The 18,025-nt window shown below is 39.8% G+C and overlaps 1 protein-coding gene across 2 annotated transcripts in view; it reads right to left on the reverse strand.

Annotated features, from left to right (window-relative positions):
* Positions 1–14,501, reverse strand: part of flrt1a (fibronectin leucine rich transmembrane protein 1a) — a 69,993-nt gene extending 55,492 nt beyond the window's left edge. Inside the window, exon 1 of one of the 2 annotated variants that reach the window (XM_011483713.4) lies at positions 13,611–14,501. The gene's annotated coding sequence lies outside the window, so the exon portion shown is untranslated. Of the gene's footprint in view, positions 1–13,304 lie in introns of both variants that reach the window. The other variant, XM_078931314.1, reaches the window with a different exon arrangement.
* Between the last annotated feature and the right edge of the window lie 3,524 nt (positions 14,502–18,025).

The raw sequence follows: 18,025 nt of genomic DNA on the forward strand, positions 1-18,025 counted from the left end.
AAATTTATAATATTTCCATTTCGGTACATTAGCAGTAAAGACCTTTTGGTCAAATGACTAACTAAAATCTAAAACAGTAAAACAATTTACTGTTAAAAAAGAAAAATTTATATTAACGGTAAAACAATGTTCCTACTCCAAATTTTTAAAAATTGCAACATGGCAAAAAAAATTGTGGTTTGATATAAACATCAAAATAGCATCGAAGGATAGATTTTACCATAGTACAAAACTCAAAGTAGGTTGAGTCACAAAGTTAATCAAGGTTGTAGTTTTTTTTGGGGTGTCCACAAATTGCTTTACGTCAAATGACTTTCTATTTCAAAATAAGATATATTAAAAAGGTCAGTTTTTCTTTCATTCCTGACAGGCACATGCTGTTTATCAGTACTGTGACTCAAGAGAGATGTTGCTAAAAGTGAGAACTTAAGAAGCTCACAAGGAGAAATGAACCTGCAGGATGTGGCTGCATCCATCAGGGCTGAAACAGCTGTTAATGACAGATGTTCTGGTATCCATGTGGACATCTGTCATTGAAAGGATATGTGTGGATCGTGAATAAATTCAGGCAAAGTTGGGGGGTAGCAGGGTTGCAGGCACAGCAAAAATCCCAACACACCTTCAGTAAATGTGACACTAAAAAAATTGACTTTGGAGTCAAAAGCTTTTTTAGAAGGTGCTCTTAACTTTTCTGTGTTTTGTGTATAGATCTTCCCTATGTCTCTCCTGTTTCTTAAAAAGAAAAGCTATGACTGGGTATGAAAAATTTTTGGGCGTATCAATAAAGATGATATGAAAGAGTAAATATTCCAGCTGCAGGCAAACAACACATGCTCCTTTGAGCCAGACAAATTGGGATCTTCGTCCGGCTCACCATTCTTGCACAGCTACGAGCGACTGTTGTCTGTTTCCCCAACTACACTGTATTTCTGTTCTGTATTCAACTCTTGCTCTCGGATGTCACTTGTACTGCAAGTAAAGCCATATATTGTGCTCTGTTGGTGCACAGATGACCCCGCGTCCTCGCCCCGCTTTCATCTGCACGGAGCTTTCATCTGTGGAGGAACTGGTCACTCTGCATGGGTGCTTCGGCTAACCTCGCTTTCAAACTCCAGCTGTTTTGAAGACTGAAACCTTTGCTGGGTTTTTTTTAGATGAAATATTCAAATGGACTCAATTTTGTACTGGAAGCCCTCTTTAGCCTCACGCCAAACTAAATGGTTTTATCAGAATTAGAGCTGATGTAATCAGAAAGTGATATGCACTCCACACACTGCACGTCTAGGTTGAAGCATAGCAGGGGTGGGCAGCAGGCTCTCTCTGAGCTTCTCAGTGATATCATTAAATTGTCGATTTCTCATTTTCACACCTGCGCTGGCTTTGAGTCAGCTTCAGCCTCAATGCCTCTTTTACACAGTGAATTTACCAAAGTCCATAATCTGATGGGCTCACTCTGATGTGCCACAGGACTAGCTGTTAGTGAAAACTGTCAATCACCGGAGTCCTTTTGCCAATCCTTTCCTCCTATTTCCCTTCTGTTCACTGCATATCAGAAAATAACCTTTTATTGCATTGCTCATTTCAAACATGTAATAATATTTACTAGCCAATAGCCGAATACTGTATATATGTGTTCCTCATAGGTTATCAAATTCCTCAATCATGTTTTTCGCAAACATTCATTAATAAGCCTAATATTTTGCATTATTTATGTTGATTTTTTATAAAGTCCAGTGGGTTATCCATACAAAAACCTCAGTTCTTCAAGAAGACATCAGGATTTTCATGTTTTCTGACATTAATTTAACTATTTAAAAATTTGTTTAAAGATAAAAATCTTAATTAACAGCTGTTTATTGTGAAAGATCTGATTATGAAAGCACCAAGCCTGTCATAGAAAGCCGTTAAAGCACACATTAGATATAGACATCTGTAAAGGCTGTGTTTGCCAGTGGTACTTCATAATTTTAGAATAAAGCTAGATTTCCCACAAACCTGCACTTTTAGTCATTAAATGTGTTAAGTGACTTGGAGACTGCTGAAAAACCACCTAATTTTGCATCTGTGTTTGTAACCCTTGTGCTATCCTAGGCACTTTACCACTGGCATTAGGGTCATATAGACCCACTAGACAGTCCACTGAACCTTTTTTCTTCAATGATTTGTGATCTTCACTGGTGTCCATGGATTACATGAAATCTTTCTAGCTTTATCCACATTTGTCATGGTAGGGAGAACACGTCAATGCAAGGGTGGGGTCATGTAAGACAGCACAAGGGTTAATGTGCAAACATACACCCGTCGGTCGCTTTATTAGCCACACCTTGCTAGTATTTGGTTGGACCTCCTTTTGCCTTCAGAATTGCCTTAATCCTTTGTGGCAGAGCTTCAACAAAGTACTTGAAACCTTCCTCATTGAGTTTGGTCCATATTGACATGAGAGCATCACGCAGTTGCTGCAGATTTTACGGCTGCACATCCATGATGCCAATCTCCAGTTCCACCACATCCCAAAGTTGCTCTATTGGGTTGAGATATGGCGACTATGGAGGCCATTTGAGTCCAGTGAACTCCTTGTCATGTTCAAGAAAACAATTTGAGATTATTCCAACTGTATGACATGGAGCTTTATTCTGCTGGAAGTAACCTTCAGAAGATGGTAAACTGTGGTGATAAAGGGATGGACGTGATCAGCAACAACACTCACGTAGGCTGTGCCATTGGAACCATGCTCAATTGGTATAAAGGGGCCAAAACTGTGACAAAAAATTATCCCCCACACCATTATACCACCACCACCAGCCTGAACCGTTGATACGAGGCAGGATGGATCCATACTTCCATGTTGTTGATGCCAAAATCTGACCCCACCATCTAAATGTAACAGTAGAAACGGAGACTCATCAGACCAGGCAACGTTTTTCCAATCTTTTATTGTCCAAATTTAGTGAGTCTATGTGAATTGTAGCCTTAGTGTCCTGTTCTTAGGTGACAGACTTGGCACCTGGTGTGGTTTCTGCTGACCTCTGGAATCAACAAGGCATTTCCACCCACAGAACTGCTGCTCACTGGATATTTTCTCTTTTTCAGACCATTCTCTGTAAACCCTAGAAATGGTTGTGGGTGAAAATCCCAGTAGATGAACAGTTTCTTAAATACTCAGCCTGTGCAGCACCAACAACCATGCTTCCTTCAAAGACACTTGAGTCAACGTTCTTCTTCATTCCGATGCTCGGTTTGAACTGCAGCAAATCCTCTGGACCATGTCTACACGCCTAAATGCACTGAATTGCTGCCACGTAATTGGCTGATTAGAAATTTAACGAGCAGTTGGACTGCAAACATAAACAAAGCCCACATTATAGTAATGTCCCAGAGAAAAAGCCATAGTTAAAAATGTCACCTGGAGGAGCAAAAGAGACTGTTTCAGTTGATTGATCCAGTTTCTTTGTACTTTTTGCTCCCTTTTTCCATCAGCAACACTCTAAATGACAAAGAAACTGTGTGCCCCACCTTTACACACTGAGAGGTTTCATTGGGGCCTCAACACTGGCAGGACTTCATCCCAAAATCCTCGTGTCAGACAGAAGAAGACACGAAAAAGCAAAAGTGATCTGTTTACAATAAACAGGAGGTTTTTGAACCAGTCCAAAAGCAAAAACGGTGTGAAGGTGTATGAGATTTAGATTATTTGGGAGCCATTAAAAAGCCATGTCATAACCTTTTTAGAAATGAAAATGAAAAACCGGAGCTTTCTGGCTGGAAAAATAACATCGATTTTAATCTGCCCTCCAGATGGCTGTTCATATTGGGGCTGCGAGAGCTTAGAAAGACGTTCAGTGCAAGGTATGACATGATTTAAATAAACAGTACGAACAAAAAATTGAGCATATGGCATTTATATCTTTCTGTTTTAGGTTTGCTGCTCTTAGTTTTCTGTTGACAAAAAGCCTCGACTCTAATAATCCAAGAAAAAAAGGAAATGTATTTATTATCAATGTATTTGGGGGGACCACCTGGCTGCAACTGCTATTCTGGCAATCTACCAATGGGTTGCATGGCTATTCATCTTGTCTTGGTAAAATATGTCGTGCTCTGAACATGGTTGGCTTTTTTTTTCTTTTGATAAATGAAAATCTGCAATGAATTCTATAACATAAAGGTTCAATGTAACAGCACACCACGGTTTATTAACTACTGCCTTCTAAGCAGTCCTGAGAGTTGCTGATTTTGCAAAAGAAAAAAAAGTCAAATTGCAGCCATTTTTTTTTTTTTTACCCTGAGCACACGTGCATATGTTCACGAATGCAACCTGAGGAAAGACGCCTTGAAGGTTTGGTTTCCTTCCAGTTGCGCCTCAGTCCTCCTAACCCTTACAAAGCTCTAAAAAGGGTTTGGTCTGAAATGCAGTAAATAGCTCAGACTGGAACATTAAACGGCAGTTTTGAATGGCAAAGGTTCAGGAAATGTCGCTGCAACACATGGCGCAGTGGTTATGTTCCCCAGGTCACGTGGCCCTCACATCTACAAGGTGCATAATGAGAACAAAGAGTCCTATGTGGCTGTAAATGGACGATCTGAATGCAGATATGCTTAAAAGCTAATTACTACCAAATTGAAAGAACAGGTCTATAGCAGTAACTAAGACACTCCTTTCCCTCATGTCAGGGGTCATACACTCTTTAAGACTGGAACAGAAACAATCATAGATTTATATTCAGTTGTCTTAGAGAGGATTCTGTCCAAACAACCCCCATGTGAGACTGGAACTAGACAATCATGCGTTAACAATTGAGCTGGAAGCGTTGAGCCAGCAAGCTCTAATACCATCATTGGTCTCCAAACAACAGCCTTCTGACCTCCTCAAACAGACAAAACTGTTCTGAGTAATTGCGGTAATGTACATTATTACTACACTCAGTTTTAGACCAGCAACAATTAGTCAAATTAATCTATTAATTTGTCAAACTGACATGGAATCGCGCCCAGTTTTAAGAATTGTGGTTATTTTTTGCTTGTATTCTATATCACTGTTTTTTTACCTTCTGCTACTCTCTATAAAACATGTACGTTTTTTAATGAGATTTACGAGGTAAGAAATAAAGCCTTAGTCATAACTGCCCTTACGGGTGGATACGGGCTGTCTGCGGGTGAAACATGGGTAAACCTGTATGGGGCACGCAGGCGGCCATGCATGTAAGCACAGTGTTGTTATGTTCAGTGGTACAGAAGCAAAAGCTCATACAAAGCAACCACACAAGAAGCAACATGGCAGCATGAAGAGACAGCCAAAAAGGCCTGAAGAGTCACAAAAACCATCTTAGCTCTTTCATTACAAACCCCATCAAGTAAAGCTGTAGCTCCAAAAGGTTGGAACGATCGTCCACTTTATCGTCCACGACTTGTTTTTAAGTCTTCTTTAAAAAAACACTTTTTAACTTGGTTTTGAACACACAGTAAGACGCTTTTCTTTCCTTTATTCCATTGCATAGTAAAATGTTCTACTTTATTGATTGTGTAACATCTGTATAGCAAGGAGCATGAACTGAATCATTCCATGTACATCCTAATAATTTGTATTTATTGCTTTTATATTCTTTTGTCTTTCTGCTTACATAACTGTACAGAAGTTCATGTCTGCAATGGCAATTTAAGTACTCTATAAATAAAGATGGTATGGTATGGTATGGTATGGTATGGTATGGTATGGTATGGTATGGTATGGTATGGTATGGTATGGTATGGTATGGTATGTTATGTTTGAGTTTGTGTCATCTTTAGACATTAGAACATTTGTACTTTCAATAAATATAGGTTATAAATAAAAAAGTAGAGTAAAAATATACATTAGGAAAACAATGTGCAATTCAAAAACTAAAAACAGCAGTGTTTCAATGGCCTGGCAGGAAATTATAAATAAAGAAGGGCCCATAAGTAACTTATAAATGCCTGCGATTCTTATTTTGGCTACAACGTTGATTACCGGTAAAACTAAAACGGGTTTGAGGGTTGATTCCTCTATTCTTTCATTTTAAATGATTTGTTTAAGTTTCTTTAAGTTCTTCTGAAAAGACCATCAAGTCACATGACAGTTTTCAGTCACCACAGCTGCTTTGCAGGGCTCGACATAGCCATTTGTCCGCTGGCCCGGTCCTGTTTTTCAAGCAGTACGGACCACAAGACTTTATTTTTTACTTGTCCGCTCGGGCCACTAAAATATCTAACGGTTAATACATTTTTCACCTTTTTCAATAAAGTATATTTTGCGAAAACGTGTAGATTTACCTCGTCTTTATAATTCACTTTTTCTGCTAGTCCTGTGTTCAGACTTCAAGGGTTTCTATGGGAAACCTTTTATCACTCTTCTCCTCCTCTCCCACCTGCGCGCGCGGCTGTCGCTGCCGAGCACCACGCGGCACGCGCTCACTCATTTTTTTTTCAAACTTTATTGAATGTAACAATTCAATACTAAACAATGTTAAACAGCAAGAACGAAGGAACAAGCCAGTGGGTTATTATTACATTTTATGCAGATATATTTAAACTGACACACATATCAGCGCGCGCCCCCTGGTGGTTTTTCACCGCGATGATCATAAATCCAACACCGTCACTGAAGAGAGACTGAAGCATGTCAGAGATGTGGAAGACATGGCAGGAATAGATAGGAATATGTTAGATGGAGTGACGGGTGGAATTAGTGCTATGGACAGCAAGATATTTAATGAATACATTGAAGATGAAACTGTATGCACTAAGCTTTAAGCTGAATGTCAAAGAATCAAAGGCAACTCCAAATACCTGAATCTCAGAGTCAAATGGAGTATAATGTCAAACTACTTAATTTTCTTTTTCTTTACAACACTGTAAGCAGTAAGTATTTCTAGTTAGCTGAATGATCTCAGTAATTTAATTTTATTTAATTTTTCAATTATTTAATTTAATTAAGTAACTAAAGTAGGGCTGGGCGATATGGCCTAAAAATAAAATCTCCGATACAACGCCGCTTGTATCGTTGTATCGTGACAGCGATGCTTTTGTCAGTTTACCTTGTTGCATTTTCAAAAGTGCAGAATAAAATGTGACACTGAATTTCAAACGGCACATTGTAATTTTTGCATCTATTATTAAAGTATTTATTAATAGTAATACAGTGGAAATTAGTAAATTTGGTTAGCATGTTGATTTACGGTATGCGCCCCTAAATTTTCTGGTTGTGCCCCTAAAATTTTCAGTTGGGGGCCACTGTGCTCCTAGTGAAAAAAGTTAGTCTGGAGCCCTGGGCAGCATGAAAACTTCTTAACTAGTGTTAACTACTTCACTGCAGTGCTCTCTTCAAAACATCTGAAACAGACTAGAGCAGATTTAAGTTTGATATGCTCTATTTTCAGTAATTGAAAAGTGTATAAATAAGTGCTAGATGTCACCAGAATGCACCAAATTTCCCCATATTAAAATTTTCCGGGGGGGCATGCCCCCGGACCCCCCTAAAGTTGCAAGCAACTGCGGAGCTGTGTGCAGTGTCGGGCCAGTAACTTTCAGGCAGGGCCAGTAACTTTCAAAACCTAGTGGCCCTGTGGGCCAGTGCAAATTTCTGGGCTATGTCAACCCCTGCTTTGTTATGGTTAAACCCACAGTCTGGTTTTCAGTACAGGTTTGGTTGGGCTTGTTTTCGGGTTTAATCTGATTTTAACTTCCACGTTTGAAATTAATTACTTGCAGGTTTTATTTTTTAATATTTTAAGTGTTTGTTTGTTTATTTATGTTGTTATTTAATAAAATAAATTTTTGTCACAAACCTCGTCTCCTGCACCAAGTCCTAATACAAACCCCAAAATTAGAAAAATCCCCATGATTTTGAGCCGACAAAGAAAAACGTCAAATGTATTTTAGCTTTAACAATTTAGCCATTATTTACATGTTTACAATGCCCAACTTTAGAAAGTTGGGTTCGTAAATGCTACACAGGTGGCCGTTTAACTACCGTACTTGAATTTTACCAAAGCACCAGAAAAATACTAATCTAGAAAAATGCTGTGTGCAACAGTTTATTTTACCATAATGACTCATTACAAATTCATATTTGATCAGTAGCAACAGTTAGACAACAGATGGAAACTGTGGTGGCTCCTTTGGCCGTTTATTTGACTTGGAAAGGTTTGGTTGGGGGAAGAAGCTCTGATGCCTTCATTCTTGCTCCGCCAAATAAATAGACGTCATAAAACTCAGAAGTCTGCTGCACAAGATGGCAGGAAGTTTACAATAAATGTCTGGATAAATCTGAGAAAGACAGGATTACCAACTCTTCTCTAATGAAATATGCTAATAGATGCTCAAAGGTCAGACAAATGATGCCATTGTGTCCATGTAAATTAGATTCATATGGTTTAACGGCACAACTAAAGAGTTTACAGCATGAATACGAGTCCATTTAAAGTGGCGTGCGGGGCCAAACACTAGAATATGGAGATTGCAGATGCCAGGTCACTAAAGCACAGATGACAGACCGCCATTTTTCTGCAGACATAAAAAAAAGCTTCAGTTCAGCAGCTGTTTACCCTGCAAATGCACAATAACTGATGTGGGTCATTTCCACAGACACGGGGAACTAGCAGCAAACGCCAGCAAGTCCAGAACCGCTGCAGCTCTGCCTCCCTTCCCGCTGCCTCAAAAGACACGCAGCTCCACTCCGGCTTTCATTACAGAGGGGAAATAGGAAAGCAAAGCAGGCGATGCTAGCAGAAATAGAAATAAAATACTTCTGTGAGGCTGAGAAAATGCTTCTCACACTGGGATGTATCGCTGTAGAAAGGAACAAAATACAAATAAATGATGAAGGCCTCTGTAGTGAAAAAGAACAATAGAACAAAATAACAAATGTACAACTTTTTTTCTGTTTTTGCGGGCTGTCAATTCATGTTTAGAATATATTTTTTCTTCACATATGGCCTTTTATGTTCAATAAACTTAATAAATTCTTTTGAAAATATGCCACTGTGAGCTAAACATCAAATCTGCACAAATGTACCTGTTTTAAATGAGCTACTAGTGCTCTCTTAATTGAGTTAAAAGGTTTTTCTTTATATACGTTAACATATATTACATTCTGCCTGCAACAGCATTCCAGTCTTAATAAGAAACATTTTTTTAAAAACAAGCACCATTCATGCCTGGTAATCCAAAGGAAAGAAATATGACTTGAAGTGGGAGTTGGACAAATTAAAAATGCTGATTTTGTTTGGGGTCAATTGAAAAATAGAGTCTTCAATTCATCTGAAGAGGATGCTTATAGATTTGTTCCAATGAAAATGGATGATTTATATATATATATATAGCTTCTTTGGTGGGCTCCCTGCTCCGCTCCATTCTGATGCATGCAACTGTGGGTGACTCGATCCATGTACGTCTTTGTTCTTCTTGTCTGAGTTGGCATCTGAGTTGGCATCTGGCTCCAAACTGTTTTGCCACATTGTTCCTCATTTTTGTTGCACTTGTAATCTTAGGTTGGAGGAGTCAGGGGCTGTAAGGTAGCGGAAGGTTCTGTAAACAAAGAGCTCTCAACAACAGTGGAAACAGGAGGGGAAGCCTGCGCCAAAGGTCCGCCCACAACTCAGAGGTGAATCTTAAATGAACTCCCACCGCTTTCTTCTATCTAAGACAATGACAAGAATTTCTGAATAAACTGCTACTCCGTATTCTGTACCTCAGATCCAATAGTTTAAACTGTTTTGTAGAAACTCCTTATTTGTTTGTGGCTTCAAACTTAATGTGTTTTCCGCAATTTTCAAACTTATGCCATACATCCGCTGCACCGTCAATAAGGCACATTAAGTGAGACAAAAGAGTCAGAGATAAATTTATCAGACTTTTTAAAACGGCTTTCACACTAACTCTAGAACTTGTTTGTAATCCGCTACATGTTAGCTACGTTAAAGAGTTAGCAGCATTACCCATAACTTCCAACCTTGTTTGCATCACATAAAAAAACAGACTAATACCACTAAAACAAACGTTACTGTGACTACGCTAACTCCCAACCTTGTTAGTAACACGTATTAAAACAAAGCCCGACACTGCTACACTTTAGCCGCATTAGCGTGTTTACAAAACCACCATAATTAAGGCGCTCTGTTGGTTTCGGAAAAAAAGAATTAAGGCTTTTGAATGTGCCTCATAGTGGGAAAGGCACAGTGCTGCATCTAGAATTTGTTCTGATTTCTTGACCTTTGTCTGTGTTTGTTTCAAACCATAAAAACAAACATGGATGCAAAAATGTCCCCAAATAAACCACCATAGGATGCTGCAGAAATTGTTCTGCATGTTTGTACTGTATATTCTAGTTTCTTTGATCTTAACCAACTTCACAGTCAAAGTAGCTCCAGTTCTAGGAGCTAAATCAGCTGCTCTGCTGTCGCTCTCACCCACTATGTGTGCACCATAAACGCATCACATCTACATGTTCAAATAAGAATATAGGACTTGGATTTTTAGCCTAAAAAAATTAAAGCTTTATTTTGTTTTAAGGTTACTGTATTGGTTAACTGTTCCTAAATCTGTCTTTAAAACATGCGCTCATACTTACTCTTATTGTGTTTTTTTAGTAGAACACCACTGCAGTGACAATACAGGACGCTTGAAGTGACTTATCCTGTAATTAGCATCATCAATGCAGAGAATAGCTGCTTTGCTGCAAAGATCAGTCTCAAGTCATCTTTATGAGCTGCTGTAATCCTGTTCTTAGTGCACCTCCCATCTGCTCTGACAGGTTTCCACCTACTGCCCACTACAGACACTGCAAACCATCAATTTTTGAATCCTAACAGTAATGCTGGGTGTCAGGAAACCTCTCATTCCTGTAATAACTGTGTCGTCATGAATATAATGGGAATGTTGTTATGTTTTATGGGCAGGAGGTTGACATTTTCCTGCAGTGAGCAGGAAGCCCCACAGTTCATGACCGAGCTGTAACGGGGTTTGTAGGGGGGCCCTGCAGCAACACATGACAATACTTGACAATGGAAAAACCAATCAACACAAATGATGGTTGATTCTGGAGCCAATATCTTTCCTCGCCATAAGGCTCTAAAGTCCCACTCTGATCATCTCTTGATCTATTTTCAAAGCATTCCTGGTGGTCTTTTAATTATGATTATGATATTTTTAGTCAAAATCAAAAGACGTGTGTTATTTTCTTGGACATAATTTCTGCAGAGCGGCAGTAGTTCTTTTGCCTCCAAGTTGTGGGTGGTACTGTTGATGTGGAGTATATCTTCCCCCACATTCTGTCTTCCATCTGTTTACACACTCTCCAGTCGACTTACAGTCCCTCAAAATCCCAAACTAATATTAGTGGTGCAAAAAAATGGTGAGCCATATTGGAACTATCCAGCTGTACAGTTTTAAGCTCAGACGAGCAAAACAAAGACATACGTGGATCTAAAAAGTGGATGCATCAGAATGGATTGGAGCAAGGAGCTTCCATTTGTGGCTTCTATGTCATATCCACGAGCTTTTTCCAGCAGCATTTATTTGTATGCTTCTGATTCACGATAATTTAAATAAAGAAATACTCAGAAATGCAATTTTAAGCTTAATTTTCTGTTTTTATGTCAGAAAGATGCTACAAGACCATGTTGAAAATACCAAAAACAGCATTATCATTGGAGTGGGTCTTTAAAATCTTCCCGTTTTCCAATTGTCCTCTTGTGTTTTTGTTGGTACTGGATGAAATGATAAGCAGTCAAAAAGGACTAACATGAATAATCAAACATCAGTCTGTGCTGCAGCCTCACATCCACAGCTGGCTGAAACAAGCATTTATGATTTAAGACAGGCTTATCACGGGCTGCAACAACACAAGCAACTGATCTGCTGCAGGTTGCCAAGTCTTACAGAGAGTCGGTCATTACAGAGAGCAAGCCTGAAGGCCAAATGCAATTAAGAAAGGCTCAGTACACGTTATCCTGCATATTGCACTGCTGCTTGCTAAAAGACGGCAATCATCTGCCTCTAAATGCTGTTTTGAAACCTTTTCCCTTTAACGTTATGAGAAAAAAAACTAGGATGGCAGCTCAACCCTGCAGCCATAGAAACAGTTGCAGCATAATTGACAGAAACGTCCAGTTTTTTAAACAAAACAGTCCTGTGTTATTAGAATAAAATAAAAGTAGCAGTTTGTGCCAGCGGTTAAACCAAAATAAACACTCGTCTCCCAAAAACTCAAACACTATAAAGACTTTGCAACACAATATATTCCGCCTCTTCCATACACAGATGAATAAGAGCTTTGCCCATTCAATAACAATTTCTGCACATCTAATAGCTTTGGAAGAGGCTACATTGTGCCCAAGCTGCTCATGAAATTGCAAATCTCAATTGCTTTCATCTACTGATGTATGATGAAGAAATGCTAATGAGTTCTACAAGTCTGAGGCACATCACAGCCACACAGATTTTTTTTTTTCTTTTAAGGTGAGAGGAAGTCATAAGCCTGAGCTTTCATTTAACACACCACTGCCACAGTCAGTGCCAGACGCAGGCCTCGCTGCCAACGAGTCAGAGGGCAGCCGATGCAAGGATCCCACTTCCAGCACTCATGAGATGAATTCCTTTTGAGATGCCATCTGTTTGTCTGTCGCCTGAGAGCTGTGAGGACAGGTCGAGCCTCATCACCTGGATTTGTTGCACACTGCATATTCCAGAAATTCCTGCAGGAGATGTTTGGGGATCTGCTTTCTTCCACTTCCCCTTCCTGCCACCAATCACCATCAAATCCTTCCACACTCATAAACTAATGTTTGCATTTTGGTTTTTGCAAAGAGCTGCACACTTGAGCACACGTCAAAAGGAGATGTATTTCTTCTGTCCGCATGAATATTTCCGTATTTTCTGCAGCTCAGACCAGCAGGTTGGTGACTGCTCTGTCAGCAGCTTCGCTCATTCTCCTTTTTTCTGTGTGCATGTTGAGCAGATTTCAGCTGTTTTACCACCTTAATGACAATTTAATGGGCATAAATGGTGGGGGTGCTGCAGCAGCTCTAATGCCAGCAGTAATTCTGTCCACAAGTCTTTATCGGATAAGTAAATGGAAATTTAGCAGGATGGGGCTTTCAGAACAACTTTACAGTGTAGTTTCCCCCCTCAGGGTGAAACTGAGGCTCAGTCTGCTCTATTTCACCACATTGACACAGAGATATTCGGATATTAAGGGCAAATGGGAAATATTGTGACAGAAAATGCGAGTTTAACGGCTTCAGGATGGAGCTGGGTGTCTTTTTGCATGTGGATCTCCATGATCATTTTACCTTTTGTTTGGATTTGGCCTCCGCTTCCATCTGTGAAGCAGATATGGAGCCAAAGCTCATCCTCAGTCAGCCGAGCGCGTTGAGCCGATCATTGTGCCACAGACAGACAGGCAGACGGACACGGACAGACCTAATTGTTTTCTAAACCTTGCCACAAAGGAGAAAGAGGACGATGACATGAGGCTCAAATAGCGGGTCTGTTGAGCTGCGACACACAAAAAAAAACCCTAACATTTTTTTTTTCCTGGTTCTCATTTGTCACCTCGGAGGATGGAATGCGTCTTCCATCAATCAGCGCGCACGTACCGGATGCTGCTTCTCCTCCGACGCCTCGGATGTGGGGGTATCCTTCAGAGCCAGGTGTGATGTCGCCCCGCTGTATTCCCATACGCTGACCCTCAGTTCTGCGGGAGGATGCGCGGCTGGCTGAGATCGGGAAGCTCCTCCGTCTGTCTGCGCCTCTCCCTCCGCCCGGCTCCGTCCCCGCCGCTGCGGCACTGCCTGCGCGCTAAGTATCACGGACAAACAAACGTCCCCGACTCGCCGCCTCGGCGAACTTATGCTGCTTATTATGGTAATTAGTCTACCGGACCGACCCGTGCGCGCTCACCCGTGCATCCCTGGAAAATGCGCCTGTGCGCAGTGAACGCGCTGGATGGAACAAAAAAATAAATAAAAAAGGACAGATGGGGAAATTAGAAGAGGGTTTCTCTCTCCCTATGATCAGTTTTCCTTCACTTTCTTTCAGATCAGATGATCCTGATGAGCTCCTCTCTGATTAGAGATTTATGACTGGCAGCTTCTGTCCAATCAAAGTGTTTTCTCTCTCCTCATTTCAGTGAAAGTCCCCTGAGATCTGCGCACCACCTCTTTGGGAGGAATCTGGTCCTGTGGGGCCCAGAGCTTTGGGAGTCTGAGCTCAAACCAACTGCTTACATTCCTGTCTGTGTGTCTAAAACCAATACTTTTCAATTCCATATGGACCTAAGCAACTGTAGGTGTCTCTTCTCCCAGCTAGAACCTGTGGATCTGCTCAGAATGTGCCGTTTGAGCCTCAATCATCCACCAAGCGTGTGATTCGCCCAGAAAATTCAGCCTGTTAGCAAAAATCAGTGGTTCCTGTAATTACAATGCAGAGCACCAGCGTATCACATCAGGAGGAGGACCTTGGAAATGAAAAATGCAGGTCCTTGTAGTTTTCTTTGCCTTCATGCATCAATGTCACGGTGGCATATTCCCATGTTTCTCAAAGAGAGAACTCTCTGAAGCACGCAGAGGCCTTTTACCTGCACCAAACCGGCCTGCATCTCATCTCCTGACCTGATCTTTTCTAAAGAAATAATAAAAAGTGCATTGAAAATGGAAACATCACAGCTATGCTCCTCTGTCATGTCAGTGATTTCATTCCTGTGATGCATCCAAGATACATTAGATGAAGTTGGAGAGTGAAAAGCCAATGTTTTTGCAGAAGATTGCTCGTTTCCACGTGTTGATCGTTGCTCTGATCTGGGCGTAACCATTAATAGACTTAATCAATAAATCGATTTCGATTCCTAGATCCAACCAAATCGATCTGTCTGAGGCAAGTTGTCAAAGTCCCACACCCACTGCGTTCCCAGTGGACTATTAATCATGATTATGTTGTTTTTGGTCAAAATTTCACAAAAACTGTGTGATTTTCTATAGGACATTGTTTCTGCAGAGTGGAATGGAGTTCATCAGAAATTTACCTCTGAGTATTGTTCTCCCCACTTCCCATCATCCAAGTGTTTACACTCTCTCCCACTAGCTTACAGGCCCTTGCAACCACGAACTAACTTTACCAGTGCAACAAAAATGGTGAGCCATATTAGAGCTATCCAGCTGTACAGTTTAGATCCAGATACAAGCTCAGACAAGGAAAACAAAGTCATGGATGTAGTCGTCTACAAGGGGATGCATCAGAATGAATTGAAGCAGGGAGCTGATTGTAGCACCTACATCTCTGCAACAGGCTTTCTCCAACAACATTTCTTTGTCTGCTCCTGATAAACAACAGTTCAAATAAAGAAAAATGCAGAAACACAATTTTAAGCTTAATTGTCTTTAAATGTCCTCCATCAGAAAATTACCATCAGAAAATGTTAAAAACATAGTTTTCCTTGGAGTGGGGCTTTAATTGAATGAAGCTATATCATTAAAAAATCATTTCAAAATGAAATAAATCGATAATCAAATCGATTTTGGAAAATACCATTTGGATTGAGACATAGTACGTTTATTTTACAATAACGTAAAAACAACCAAGTGCATCACAACGGACAACACACATGTGATGACAGCAAAAACTGATCAACCATCATTCCAGTCCAATGAGTGGAAATACTTTGAATTTAGCAAAGACATGTGACCACACAGTGTGCTAGAATGTTCTGATAATGTTCCCTTTGGATTGTTTAATGTGGAAAAATAACAATGGGCAGAACTTTAGGAAACTCAAATTTGGCATCCATTCTTGTTTACTTGTTTGTTTAGACACATTTCATTTACTCCTGATTATCTTGAAGAAATCAAAAGAATGTGGAAAACTTCACCTGCACTGTTCAGCATTCAGGTATTTATCTCTTAATCACACCGGTTGAGGTTTTGGCTAAAGATGTCCTGGATGGATTTTGGGTTTATGAATATTTCAAACTGAACCAAATTGAATGGAAATTAATGAAACTGAATGGAACCAGCAACCACAAATTATGATATGATTCAAATAGTTGTTAAAATGAATCGTAACACGCCCATGTATGATGCAGCCCAGACAAACCCTGACAGGCCTGCATCCCAAACCCCTTTTTGTTTTTATTGTCAGCTGGCATAACTAATTTGTGGTTTTCAAGAGAGGCCATTATGTTAAATTAAACCAAAGAATTGGGAGGGATCTAGTTCAGATGTGAGCTTTAACATTATCGTCTGGCCTCCAGCTGCAAAGCTTCAGCTAAACCGAATGGTTTGCATCATTTTGCTCTTCTTTTTTTCCTCTAATCTGCACTAAAGTCCACCTCCCATCAAGGTCTCACTCTAACATCTGACCCCTGTGATGCTCCGCTTTCAGTGTCGCTCCATCCCTGTGCCTTTCCCTTATCCTCCCCGTCTTTGGCGTCTCAGCAGGAGTGGGAGTGTAATTACACAGTCAGACAGTGTTTACAGACGCAAAGGCGCCCTAATTTATTCCAACAGTTAGCAGTAATTCCACAGTTTAATTTATAGCTTCTCCACCCAGTGGGAAAATAAGGGGAAGCAGATAGCGAGGATGAGGGAAGGGAGGCGTAGCATATGGACTTATACGGCACATTGCAGACTGGTACGGCTCCTAAAAGGCCTGTTTGCTCCTAAAAGTAATCATCGTTGCTTTAACAGCACATTCTAGTTTCCTCCTGATCACTGGGGGAGTTAAATGGTGGTTTGGGTTGAACACTGCACAACTACACTAGAAAAAAATGTCCTCTGTTCTTATATCAAGTGGAAAATACATACAGTAGAATATAAAATACATTTCTCTTGTTATAAATGAAATAAATCTGCCAATAAAACTAATAAAGTTTGTCAAGGTTATTGAAATTGAAATAAATTATGCTCTTCGAAGACAACATTTGATTTTAAAATTAGCTATAATCATTCATATGTTGATATAAAAATTGGAAACGTGTCTTAAAATGTGCATTCATCTATAAAAAAAATAAGTTTGATGTTATTATTGTAGGTAAATTTATATACATAGATACATGCTAGTGCTTTTCCCCAATAATATATATTTTTAAATGCTACAACAATCCAGCTACCTTCATTTTGGACCAATTAATTGAAATGGGTCCAGAATTCAATATTGAGGGATAAAGTTGTCAAAATCATATGTAATTTATGAGTCAAACATTTTTTTCCCTAGAGATATTACTTAAAATAAGAAGTTGTTGTTGTTACATCTGACTGAAAAGTCACTGTTTAATTTGTTTTGTCCAATGGTGGAGCTACAGCATCTTGTAAGGGGGGCAGAGGTTATTGGAAGGGTGGCAAATGGGAACAGGAAAGTTGAAGGCCATTACAAGAGAAAGGATCAACAATACATATTTAAGTTTTGTTATTTTTATTAATTTTATGACTGTTATAAACAAACTGAAAAAGACAAAAACCCATGGAGCAACAAAAAGGTGACACAGATGACCTGACAAGGATGAATTGAAAACCAAACAGTTAAATAGGCTGCAGGGCAATTAACTAAAATGACGACGGCTGTGGATCAGGATGGACCGGGAAACAGTGTGACTAAGGGCAACTCAGAACATAAACAAAACCACAGAACCCTTACAGTTGCAGGCCATGGACACAACTTGTAATGACACTTCGAGGCTGGATCCGGCACAGAGAAAATATGGTAAAGTGTAAGAAATGTGAACCAGGGCTTACAGTAAATTAAAAAAAAACTCGAATTTTTTTATGAGGAGGAGGGGTACCATTCTTTTTAAACCCTTTTGTGAACAGTGTCAAGGTTTTTGTTGTGCAGTGTGTTGTGTTTTCTGTGGGTGTGTTAGTTTTGATGACATAGTCTTCATAGTGACCTCAGAGTGAGCTCTTGGTCTAATGTTTGAGAAAATGGGTTTTAGCAATTTGGAAAAACTGTAATTTTAAAACAGCAGTTATTTTTAACTGAGGTGCTTTTACTAATGCGTAAAAGATCTTTTATTGATATTTTT

The sequence above is a fragment of the Oryzias latipes genome, chromosome 14, assembly GCF_053564925.1.
Source record: "Oryzias latipes strain Hd-rR chromosome 14, Olatipes_Hd-rR_3.1".
Lineage (NCBI taxonomy): Eukaryota > Metazoa > Chordata > Actinopteri > Beloniformes > Adrianichthyidae > Oryzias > Oryzias latipes.